At 45.1% G+C, this 12,648-nt stretch overlaps 1 protein-coding gene across 2 annotated transcripts in view; it reads left to right on the forward strand.

Annotated features, from left to right (window-relative positions):
* PGAP2 (post-GPI attachment to proteins 2) overlaps nucleotides 1-12,648 on the forward strand; it is a 171,389-nt gene that overhangs the window by 81,588 nt on the left and 77,153 nt on the right. The gene's annotated exons all lie outside the window — the stretch shown is intronic.

A 12,648-nucleotide genomic window follows, 5' to 3' on the forward strand; every position in this document is an offset into this window, starting at 1 on the left:
ATGGATATATAGGAGCTATACAACACCCCCCCATGATCCGAGAACGGACTAAATAAGATAACAGAAGTGCCATCACATGAGAGCAGAATCCATTTATAAACGAGCATGAATAAAAATTCAATTATAAAAACTAATGCTAAAAAATAGCCCACAAATATAATGTGGCTCAAGCCAATAGGCAAGCAAAAATAAAATGTCTTGACCAAAAGTCAATAAAATCAAGGAAATGCTATCAATCAGCATGTCAATTTGGGTCAGTGTCTATGATAAGACTGTATATGAAAAGTAAGCTGCAACAGCCTCCAGGAGGAAGTCACTGTCCTCATCCGAAAACAGTTCAGCCATCCAATTTAAAAGATGAAAGGAACATACGTGATCTTCCAGCACCGGATCCTCTATAACCATCAGAGGACAGCTCGGTGGGTTCTCAAGAAAACTTAGTTCCAAGAAATTTTGCGCTGCCGACAACACATCCCAGGGACCCATTAGTCCATGTGCCACCGCCAAGGCCATAATCCTTTCGTCAGAACAAACCAACTCGTGAGCAATGATAGGACTCATCAGTTGATCAAAATCGACGTCAGAAGATGCTGGTCCGCAGAGACACAAATCAATGGCCCAAAGGAAATCGCAGGTCAGACAGCGAAATACAGGCTGGACACAGGTGAAATAGGAGAACCGAAAAGATAATCCAAACGCCGTGCTTAGAGTCGCTAACGGCAGTGTGCCATAGTAATCAAGCATGCGGTTGCGAAACCGCGTCAGTAGTAGCTGTGCGTGGTCTTGCACAGGAAGGGCATCCATATTTAAAAAGGCAGAAAACCACCAATGCGCCAGCCGCTAATGCAAGCAAAAACGGGAACCCTCCAAATAAGGATGAAAAAATAGAATGGAAGAAGGCAGGGATGACTCCAAAAATCTTCTCAAAGGAAGTCACGAGACCACCGCTAACAACTTTAAAAAAATGTGCTAGGCCCGTTGTGGAGGATGCGTTAAAGATAGAACGGACCATGGCTCCGAAATGCAAAGGCAAATCAGTGTTTAAAAGAGCCTGAACCTCCGTACGGGTGTTAGCAATGTGAAGCACGAAAGTTTCACGGGCCGAGCTCAAGGCCACCTCTTTCTGGGACAATAGAGCTCTTATTCTAGCCATGCCACTGAATTCTGCTCCCAAGGTCGGTATCTGTGGCCAAATGGAAGACTCCCTATGTTCACGTGTGGGAGGATAAAGAACATTTCTGCAGCAAATAACTCGCTCACTAACCGTTACTATGAAAGCTATACCTTTAATTAAACCACAACAGTTTTCATTATTGAGCATTAAATAACTACCATTCTCTAACAATTTAAACGTGGGGATGATAGCAGGAACTGGCGTGCCCTGTAAAACGCAAGCCATATTCGGTCTGTCCTTGTTACATGAACCGTGTAACTGTATGTGTCTACACATTAAAGAATGATCTGGCGTCTCAGTACACTCATCCCCTGTTAGATAAACTTCTTGTTCATCCTTGAAACATCTGTATGTGTATGGGAGTGACCAGACCTCATGAAGAAAACCGCTACCTAAGGGTTCAAAACGACCTATTGGCACATATTTCATACAATTTGAAAACTTATATAAAGCAAAAGGCAGCGTTATTAAACCGTGGATAAGCCACGTCGCAGCAGTGGTCTCTGCCACAGAAAAAGGTAAAGATTCCAATCTTTCAATATGGAGCATAGAAAAGGAAGCATCACGCATTGAAAGCAAGCGTTGTTTGTCTGTCAAATTAAACGGTGCAAATAAAGAGGAAACGTTCATGTATCCCCAGGGAACTTTACCCATTTTTAGAGTCTGTAGTGTCCATGCAAACTGCATGATTGAACGTAATTGATTTTGACCATGGTATAATACAGACACTTCATCATGCACAATATCAACAACAGACGACACAATATTATCTAATGTGTAAATTCTAGAGGAAAGCACGTTAATGCTATTGTCAACCACTGCAAGCACTTTCTCAAGATTTGCCTGATCAATAGCCCTAAGGCGTGAAGCAGCCTCAATCTGTGAGAGTTTCCAAATTTCATTGTAAACACCATATAACCACCTTTTCGACCTGCCACTAGCTGGGCCCTTAATGAAATCATTCAAATCCACGTCTGCATTCAGTTTGGAAAGGTGATACTTAACCGCAGGTAAAGTTGAATGTTTCAGCCAAGCTTGACACAACTTGCCCACAGAGTAAGAGGTGACAGTATGACTCAAATCAAAACGGGGATCAGATCTAACAGTCTTAAAACCGTCAGTCATATTTAAAAACCTCTTTTGGCAAGAATCAGCACTACGGTGCCAAAGCAGCCAACCCTTGGGGTTCATACTGGAAATGTTAAAGGAGGAATTCAGAAGCAGAGCCTGTATCTCTCTAATGGACAATTTAGTAAAATTACTCCAATTCTCATATACCTCCAACTCCGGGAAAGACGGGGTGTTCAACCTTTTAGATGTAGCCAATCCAAAGCATGTGGTCTGGGAAATGGTTTCATTTAAAAACAACATATGATTTGGGATGAGACATGCACGGTGCAAAGCCTCAGTGCCTTGTACCTGCCAGGCCCTTGAGCCCCAAACTGATTTAAGGTCTATGGTATCCTTCCATAACTCATACCCTCCAGTAACTAATTGATCCAGGAAGGCCTTTGAATATAACAATTTTGTATTTGTAAGTCGAACCTTGGACAGTGGCTGTTTGTTAAATTTAAAATAAAAGGACTCGGGATTGGACTGATTAAAGTCAGTGAAATAAGTATACTTTTTAAGAAACGTTTCTGAACTCCCTTGTGTAGGTGCTGGGCAATGTTCCCACTGAGTAAAATTAACCGCATCCCTTCGGGAAGATGTCTTGTGTAAGAAGTGATTGCCATAATGTTGGTAACAGAACAATTCACCGTAATTAGCAGATTCTAAATATAAATCCTCAGCATCAAAAGCAGCATAATATTTCAAATCAGAAAACAAACTTTCCACAGCATTAACATCCCAATCATCAGAACGAATGTTTTGTTTCACCACATCCCCCATATTAACTCTTAGTACATTAGGGACATTAACGACTTCCGTTGGGCCATGAATCTGAAAACGAACTGCATCCCACGCGATTCCATCCAGAACAGGCCACGCTGTGATGTTAACCAAAGTCAAGTCTCTTTTTAATCTATGTGTAGAATGTGAAGAGGAAAGTGGGGCCAAAGTTCCATTTAAATGAGTAATGCAAGTTCTCTCCTCGACATAGTGTCCATTCATAATCCGGAAAAAATAAAACACAAAACCAATTGACATAAAAAGGTACAGTGAAAAAAGGACCAGCCAAATGTATATCCAAGGAGGTATCAAAAAATGTTTTTTAAACAGGCTAGCATATACTGCAATTTTAGAGGGTTTTTTCGAGGCAAGGGAAGCAGAGTCAAATGAAAATCTGGATTCCGTGGCTAAACGAGCTTGCAGGTCAGGCATGGACAAATCAGTGGGGTATGTATAGTCTGTCTCATCAAGGTTAGTTCCTGGTAAATTATTCAATAATGGACTGGAAACAGCAGGTAATTCGATGGCCACCTCAGGTTCATTATTAGAAGCAGTGGGCATAACTGAATTTCTCACAATGGAAGGACAGGAAACAGCCGGTGTCATGCTAAGAAGAATCGGCCACTCTGTGTATCTTGACATTGTCAATAGAAATAAACCTGTTTTCCTTACGACCTGGAAGTGGTGGTAAAATGACTGTTCTTGTGCCCTTCACTCCAAGCACTGGGACCGGAGCTCGATAGGAGGGACCAAACTCTTTCTTGTTGTCGATCTTCTCTCGAACCAGTTCTCCAACTTGGGGTAGCCAGCCAACTACCGGGATCTGCAACGCATCATCCGATGTGGAGGGCAAATGTTCCTTTGCAAGAGTGTCTCTCGTCTTTTGTAGATTCTGTAAAACATTGCAATGTTCATCTGCGTCAAAGGAAGTGGCGCGAACCACCGAGTCTAGACCGTCAAGGTCAGGGACGAACATCTTGATGCCAAAGAGCATTTCGTATGGGGTCCGCCCACCCAGAGACCTTCTAGGGAGATTATTAAGAGCACGCTGCACGCCATAGAGGTGAGCCAGCCAGTTTCTGCCAGTGCCTATAACTCGGGCTGTCAAAGATTGCTTTAAATCACGGTTCATTCGTTCAACTACAGAATTACCCTCAGGTCTGTAGGGTGACGAAAACTTGACTTGGACCCCCATCGAAGTCATGGCATCCTTATACGCCTTAGAGGCGAAAGCCGGACCCTGATCCGAATGGAAGGTACCACAGGCAAAAATCCCTATAAAGATACGCAAATCTCTGATGACAGTCCGTGAATCAGCGCTGCGATGTGGCCATACCCAAACAAAGCGTGTGCATGAGTCAACTGCTACTAAGATGTATTTATACGCAGTATCAGATGAAAAAGGACCGCAGTGATCTAAATAAACACAGCCTAGTGGTTTATTAGAAATGTACAACTGAGTCTGTGGCGGACGCGTAGCAGTTGAAGGTTTAATCTGCTGGCATATGTCACAAAGAAGGACATAATCACGCGTCTGTTTGTACAGTCCCCGCCACCAGAAACGTTGTTGTAGTTGCGTTACAGTGGCTGAGACGCCCGCATGCGCAGACGCCACACCTTCATGAGCCGCTGTAATCAAGTCTGTTCTGCGATCCGTGTTGGGAATCAGCCGTTCCCCAACATCAGGAATTGTCACAAAAGGAACCTTTTCGGGACTTAAGTGGTATTTATACTTCGAAGGGAATCCCGAAGGATGTTTACTTCCCTTCTCAGAGGCAGCAACCGCTGCCAAGATGTCGCTATCAATCTTGGTTTTAGACCTAGTAACTGCTGCAACTAAGTATGTAGATACTGCTGATTTCGCCGCTTCATCAGCAAGCGAGTTGCCAAGAGCGTGTACTCCCACGCGCTGATGACCGAGAGTATGAATCACATAAACGAGTGGCAACATAGCCTTAAGCTCTGCCACTCGAACCCAGATCATTTTATGTTTTATTGTGCTACCCTTGGAATCACGAAAGTCATTTTGAATCCAAAAGAACAAGTTTTCATTGTAAGACTGGACACAGTAGTAAGAATCACTTACAATTAGAGTAGTAACACTTGGATCTGCGTACTCCAAAGCTAGTAATAGAGCACGAAGCTCTGCCAATTGTGCAGTGCAATCGCCCAGGGGCAACGTGTGTACCTCCCTGGAAATGAACTCATCATTCAACATAGCACCGACCACAATGGCGCATGCGGAAACGTAGGCATGTTTAGAGCCATGCGCAACCTGCGCCGACCCATCAGTGTAAATGATGCAATGGAAGTCCTCCAAAGGTCGCATCGCCAGAGGAGCAGGATGAACGAATTCATACTGCAAGTACTCCTGTGACCGTAAGGAAGCGTCAAAAATAAACATGACATCTGCGTTTGACAATGACGCAGCCCACTGAATCCACCGAGGGTGCAAAGCCTTTGAGTTTGGTACACTGGCTTTCGTGACTGCCTCCAAATGAGGACAGGGTGTTACCACTAGCATGCGTTTCCCCTGTGACAGAGCTCGTTCCTTTAGAATAGCCATCTGTACAGCAGTTAAAACCTTTTCTATGGTGGGAAACCGCATCTCAGCCGAGGTGTACAAGTGTGACTTGTAAGCAATAGGTACTGTGTCACCTTCATTAAAAGTGAGGTATGTGAAACCCACCGTCCCAGGAATTATTCTTATTACCAGGTTGGTGTGGTTATCACGAGTCAGTAAATATTTAGAAGCGAGCAGATCAGCCTGCAAGGATTGCAAAATGGCTGAATGCTCAGGCAGCCAGCATGATTTTGAGAAAGTTGGTTGTATCAAAGCTTACAGAGGCTTGATACGCCGGGCATATTCCGGAATGTAAGTTCTGCCGGAAGTCAAAAAGCCCAGTAAGGATTGTAATTTCTTCAGTGTTGTTGGTGCGCGCAATTGTGCGCACTTCTCCAAGAAGTGAGGAGCCAAACCTCTACCTTCATTGTTGAGCTCATAGCCCAAAAACAACACCGTGTGTTCAGCAATGTGTGATTTTGCAAAGTTGAATTTGTAACCCATGTCTGCGAAGTTGCAAACAAGAGAATTTACACGACACAGATGCTCCCAAATATCGTCGTCTGTGAGATATATGTCATCCACGTACGAAAAAGCATCAGGATCGAGTGCCTCCAGAATAGAGACAATTCGAGCGGTAAATATACCAGGACTATTCTTGTAGCCCATTGGAAGACGCCGGAATTGCTTTTGGACTCCAGCGCTTGTAAAACTGGTCCATTGGGAGCTAAGGCTGTCCAATCTGTGGGCATAAAAACCATTGGATATGTCAAGCGTTGTCTTGAAACGCTTACGCACGAGACTATCCACTAGGGCAGAGCCGTGGGTATTCTGTACTGCACAGTTACGGCAATGCGAGTTTAAATGCCGGTAATCCAAAACCAAACGATATGATCCGTCAGGTTTATTCACAGTAAAAAGGGGATTATTCATCGGTGACACACACGTTTCAATAACTCCCTGATATTCCAATTGTTCAAGGATTTCCGCGACGGAAGATTTTGCTTCACGCCGAATGGGATATTGAGGTTGAGGCTGCGGCTGAGACCGCAACGGAATTTCGTGGCAAGGCGACAATTTATCCCAACCACATTGGTTACGGTACAGAGCCGGCGCGAGAGCCCGAGCCCACTCTTCTGCAAAATGCTGCGCATGCTCTTTCGAGACAGTGTTCGCGAAACTGGGTAGGATCACCTCCTCCCCTCGCGGCGCCGCGAGCACAAAAGGTGGGGGCCAGTCAGCCTCCGAAAGTAAAATATCATATGTAGAAGACAGATTCTCCCAAAATACACCTTTAACGGTACGCTGTATGTCACCTTCAATTAACAGGACAATTTCATATAGTCTTTCAGGGGGAGCAAGTCTCGTATCCGCTGTTTCTATCACAACGTAGACATCAGTCGCTGTCACCCTCAGTAGTGGACGCAGCGCCTCTCTGACTATGGTTATCTCCGCCGCGCTGTCCAGCAAGGTCAGAGCCCACGTCAGATTCCGAAGCCGCGTTCTCACTATCTGTGGCATATCGATGCGCTGTTAAGGCTGCGACTTTCTTTTTCGCAAACTGCGGACGCCTAGGCGTAGAATCCTCCTGCTTCACTGCGCCGTCCGTCTGGCGGGACTGACCACGTCCTTGTTGGCCACCACGTCCACGTCCACCCCCTCCTCCTCCACCGGTCTTCGGGGCCGATGTGTCCTGAAAGGAACGAGGAGAGCGTTGATCAGAACCCTGAAAACGATCAGGTGATTTAATCATCGCGCGGTCGCGCAAATCATAAACTTTGTCGGATGGCGCAGGAGCTTGTATTGCAGGAAAAGGACCCTGAGTCTGCACTGTCTGCTTCCCCTGTGTCTGTTTTTTAGGCCAATTCGATTTCTTGGACTTGGGCTGGGCATCTGTCACTGCAGATTGTCCCTGTGGTTGTTTTTTATCCTTCACTGGAAAATATTTCAGACCTCTACTTGTGCGGCCAATCGTTTTATAAGCGGCCACTACAATCTTTGCCAACTGTCGGGGTTTGTCGGCATCGGGCAGAGCAGCCAAAGCATTCGACACCTGAAAGTTAACTGCATCTCCTTTAACATTGGAGAGAATGAGATCACTTACAATCTCAAAAGAACCACACAGGCGCATACCCAATTCAACCGCTGCCTCTGGACCGTGATCATTCTGAACACGTCGAACGATTTCAGGCAGGGCAGTCATAGACGGGGTGCCGAAGCACCTTGTATAAACTGCCGCAAATGTTTTTCCCCAGCTGTCACAGTCAGCAAGTTCAGGAGTAATATCCTTCGGTAGAGTAATCGTCAACATTCTATGTTTATCAGCAGGAGTAGAATTCGGAAAAACCGCCTCCAGTTGATCAAACTTCTCTGCTAGCCAGAATGGGAAGTCATCGTTGTCAACAGGACGCGCACCAAAAACCGAATTTACCATCACTGGATTGAGACGCATTCCGCCTCGTTCCATGGGAGCGGCCGCACCCCCCTGGGGACCACCAGGAAGATGTCGACCGATGTATTGCACTAAAGCACGAATCACGGAAATGGAAACTACATGTAGCCTGCGAATTTCTGCCAGGGTACAAGCCCCGTGATTCGGGTGCGGTGTAAAGCCACCCAACGCAGGCCAATTAGTACCTGGAATCGAGAGTGGACCTAACCTCGCACGGGACAAAGAGTGGGGGAGGGCGCCATCAAACCAAACTCGATGCTGCCAATGATCAATAGGTATTTCCAATGCCCTGTATGGCGTATATTCAGCCGGGACATCCGAGGCGGTGTAGGAGTGGTACAAACCAGAATTAGCGTCCACAGCCGGAAACGTAACCCAAGAGTAAAACAACTCGTAAGGAAACGCCGGATCTGCACTTACCACGAAAATCACAGCCATCCCATCTACTGTGACCTGGTACGTCTGAAGATGGTTGCGTACCGCTACGCGACTATGCTGCGCAATAGCCACCGCTGCCGCCATTACAGAATTGGAAACAAGAAAACACAAAGAATACTTTGTAGCACAACTGGGTAGTAATTCAAAGAAACCGTTTAAGTAAGAATCAAGCTTGAATAAAGACCTATTTCAAAAAATAGGTAGGTTTCACCAACACCCCGTTTTCCGGAAACGGATGTGAAGGGGTTAAGGCATGAATGATAAACTACTCGAGTGTCATGATATAAGACCACCGAAACCGTTGGGCGCCATGTTGCAGGGTTTCTGTACTCACACAGAACTGTGCACAGAGGAGTGGAACCTCGGCAAATTAGGATGTCCCAAAACTTACCTTAGCAACCAACTCACCCCTTACCGAGCTAGCTACAGTGTCTCATTGGACATATCAAACACCCAATGTTTAGACAAACCAGAACATGAACTTACAGTACCTCAGGGTACGTGGGACTCATGAACACTCTTTCGTTATATTATCATTACAAACCAGATCATGGAGTAAAGAAGACACATGTGCATTTGAAATGTTTATTTACTAATGCCGTCTTCTCAGGCGCAGTATCTTTGATAATACAAGTATACTTATTATCAGTAGCAAAATTATCAGCATAGTTACTAAGACATAAAAAGCGAATGGTGACAGCATGTTAACATGCTGTAATGAATAAGAGTTAACAACACTTATATCTCACCCTCCCTAACACATATATTATATTATTATCTAAGAAGGTCTCTTTGGGTTGTTTTAGGGCGGGCCCATACCTTAGTGTCCTAGCATGAAGGAATCACATCAGCATACACCAGCTCTCTCTGCATGTGCACCGCATCAAGTGTGTTAACAATTCTCGTGCAAAGCAATATCAATCCCGCCTCAAGCCCAAGTTGGCAAAGGCTGCACTTGTGTTATGACTATGAAGGCGTGGAGATCAGACCTCATAACAATTCCATATCGTGTTGCTCCTGAAACTTCAGCACTCTCCGTGCAGACATGTTTTATTAAACAAAGCAGATATCAGAGCAATAACATATTATTCTCACATTCACCACGGCAAACCACTAGGTTGAAAGCTAAGTCAACAATTAAGGGTCGTGTGCAGAAGTTGCAAGAAAGGAAAAATGGCGTTTAAATCTGAAATGTACCTATGCTAACTTAACACGAAATATGGATATATAGGAGCTATACAACAGTTTGGCTGGCGCATAGATATGTAATGTCATTATGGTCCGTCTACCCTGCACCCCTATATAGCACCCCCCAGGACTGGTCCAGCTCTTGGTAATCAGAATGGGAGGGTTTGTCCCAGCTAATAAAGCCACCCCTGTCGAGCCCCTCGTGCATCTGACATGCGCTAGTGACTTGTACTGGTTCCTGCTCAGGCATTTACAGTCAGTTCCCAGTTAGTGGGTCTTTTCAATCTCAGCTTTTTAACATTTTTAGCAGCCACACCGTTGATGTTCTACGAGAGGATCCTTAATTTCTCGGCCGTTTGGTGATTACTCATTGAAGGTTCTGGGGTAGGGGTTTAAAACGTGTAGTGTGTTTCCGGCTCGCCATGTAGGAGAGAGCATGTGTTCTGCCACACATTTCTGTGTGACCCAATGTAAATGAATGTATCCTTGTGTAAAGTACCTGGTGCTCGTGTAAAGGGCTCCAATACCTTTAGGTCGAGTTCGCGCTATATAAAATTGGGAGAAAAAACATGTTTAGTGTCGTTCTTAATCTTGCAGACCTCACTTCTACCACGCATACATTTCACGAGATAAAAATAGACACAGTGCGTAATTTAAAATAGGCATGATAAAAATGACTCAAACCACATGATAGAATAATGTTTCAGTATCTATTAAAAAATGGCAACTTCATTGTGGTTTAAAAATGTCAGTCTTAGTCGAGTTACTGCAATGCACTTGCACCACTTACAGAAGCAGATCGCACAATGTGCAGAATGGCTGTTGCTGGGATAGCAGGTGGACAGATGGACTGACCCTCTTCACTGATATCATAATGTGAGGGAAAGTGACATCAAACCCCTGTTACTTTAGATTATTTTACAGGAAGTGGCATCAGATCATATGACCTTTGCCCCCGGATTGTTAGTCTTTGATCTCTAGCAAGACCAAAACCACAGAGCAAGACTCCAATATGAGCTAGATCCCTTTGAAGCATGTATTCCCTTTAGGGGGAGGCGGTCCCGGCTACTGAACATGTAGTATTCTATTGCACACTTTGCATGAGGCAGCATTGTGCAGAATCAAGATGGACAGAGCAGGCTTTGTGAAGTTGAAGTGGAGAGGTTTTGTGTTGGAGGTTTTGTTTTTCAGCAGTGTTAGGGTTTAATAAGGATTAAAGGTGGAGAGTGAGATACACTCGCTTTGACTCGGTCCGACAGCCTGTTTGAGATATAGCGCCTGGCGTGAACCCCGAAGGGGATAAGGGCATGTGTGAAGGGAGAAGGGATGAAGCGGGGTATAGAAAGAATATCCCTGCAGACTCGAGGGTCGTTGTTGGTGAATGGTGTGAAAAAAACAGAAAGGTATGCCCATTTTAAAGTAGAGTATTATCTGCTGCTGTCAAATGTTTGTAGGCGATGGCCTAAGATGGACATAGTGGAGAGGTAAGGAATGAACAAGGATAAGCTAAGCCCGTAGTTCTCGCATAAGTGACCTGCTGGTCTTGTCAATGTTTCTAGCCATGGTGCATACCTGCACAGCAGTTGTGCAAAATAGCTGAAAGCTTGGAAGACAAAAAGCATTCTGATACAGCTAGTGCTGGCTGCATCATAGTGCTCTTTTTATTGCTGGTGGAAGGGATGGGCTGGAAGACACTGTGCGGTGTACCCTTACTCTCTCCAAGATGCCTCTTTTAGCAATGCTGCACACATTAACAAAGGTAGTAGCTCACATAGTCGAGACATGTTGCATTTGCCAATGCTTGTTCAGTTTGTGTTGCTTTCCTCTACTGCTAGGAGCGCATGCTGTGTTATTGTAGCCTGCTATAGTTTGGTTTCCTTTCCCTGGCGGTGATGGCAGGTTTGTGTTCTCTTGGTCTTCCGTAACTTGCGTATTCTTCTGATAACAGAGTGCTTGGCCTTTTCCGGTTTGTACTGTCTTCACCGCTGTCAGCGGAATACCTGCCATGTTATCGTGGCCTACTTCAGTTCGTGTTGCCTTCCTCTCGTACGGGGGGTGTGCTTATTGTGTCATCTAGCTTGCGTTGTCTTGATCGGCTAAAGGTTTATGTACATGGTGTTGTATTGTCGTCTTTATCAGTTTGTGTTGCCATCCTTTGCTGCTAACGAAGTGTCTGCTGAATGTGTGTTGTCTTCCTTTCCAGCTAATGACACCCTCGTTGTATTACCAAAGCCTCCTTTCATTTGCATTGTCTTCTTCTCCCACTAGTGACATGCTTGTAGTGTTGCTATGGTCTGCTGTAGCTTCCACTGTCTCCATCTGAATTACTGGCACGGTTCTGTGATGGTGCCAGTCTTTTGTAACTGCTTCCAAAAAATATAATTCTCCAACTCTCTTACCATCGCTGCTCCTCTAAGTTCTGGGTACCCTAAAGCGGCACAACACTATTCACTTTAACACCTCTCTTCCCACCTGAATACGTCTAACGTCTCTTTTCATCTGTACGCGTATGACGCACTGCTGTAGCCTCACCATAGGACATAGCAAATCTGGCAAGGACTCTCGGAGAGCTTCATTCCTTGATATCAGTCCATCCCTTCAATCTGAACCCCCAAAATATGTTGCGCCTTGTCCTCTGTCTGCTGCCCTGCAGCCTGCCGGTACATGCCTGTTTAGATATTTCTATCCTGGACTGCAAGCCACACCTCGTAGAGAACACAAAATCACTAGATGTCCTGCTTCACAACAGCCTAAATCTACCTGTCCTCATAGATGTGGTAGCAAAGGGCACCCGGCTCCTAACTGGACTCCTCAAAGGAATCAAACATCTAATGCCAGTGGATGACTTCAAGACTGTAGTTCAATATTTTGTTCTTGACTTTTGCAACTCGTCCCTTACTATCCTTCCCAGAATACTCCTAGTCCCTTTTGAAGGCAGTC

The sequence above is a fragment of the Lissotriton helveticus genome, chromosome 8, assembly GCF_964261635.1.
Source record: "Lissotriton helveticus chromosome 8, aLisHel1.1, whole genome shotgun sequence".
Taxonomy (NCBI): Eukaryota; Metazoa; Chordata; class Amphibia; order Caudata; family Salamandridae; genus Lissotriton; species Lissotriton helveticus.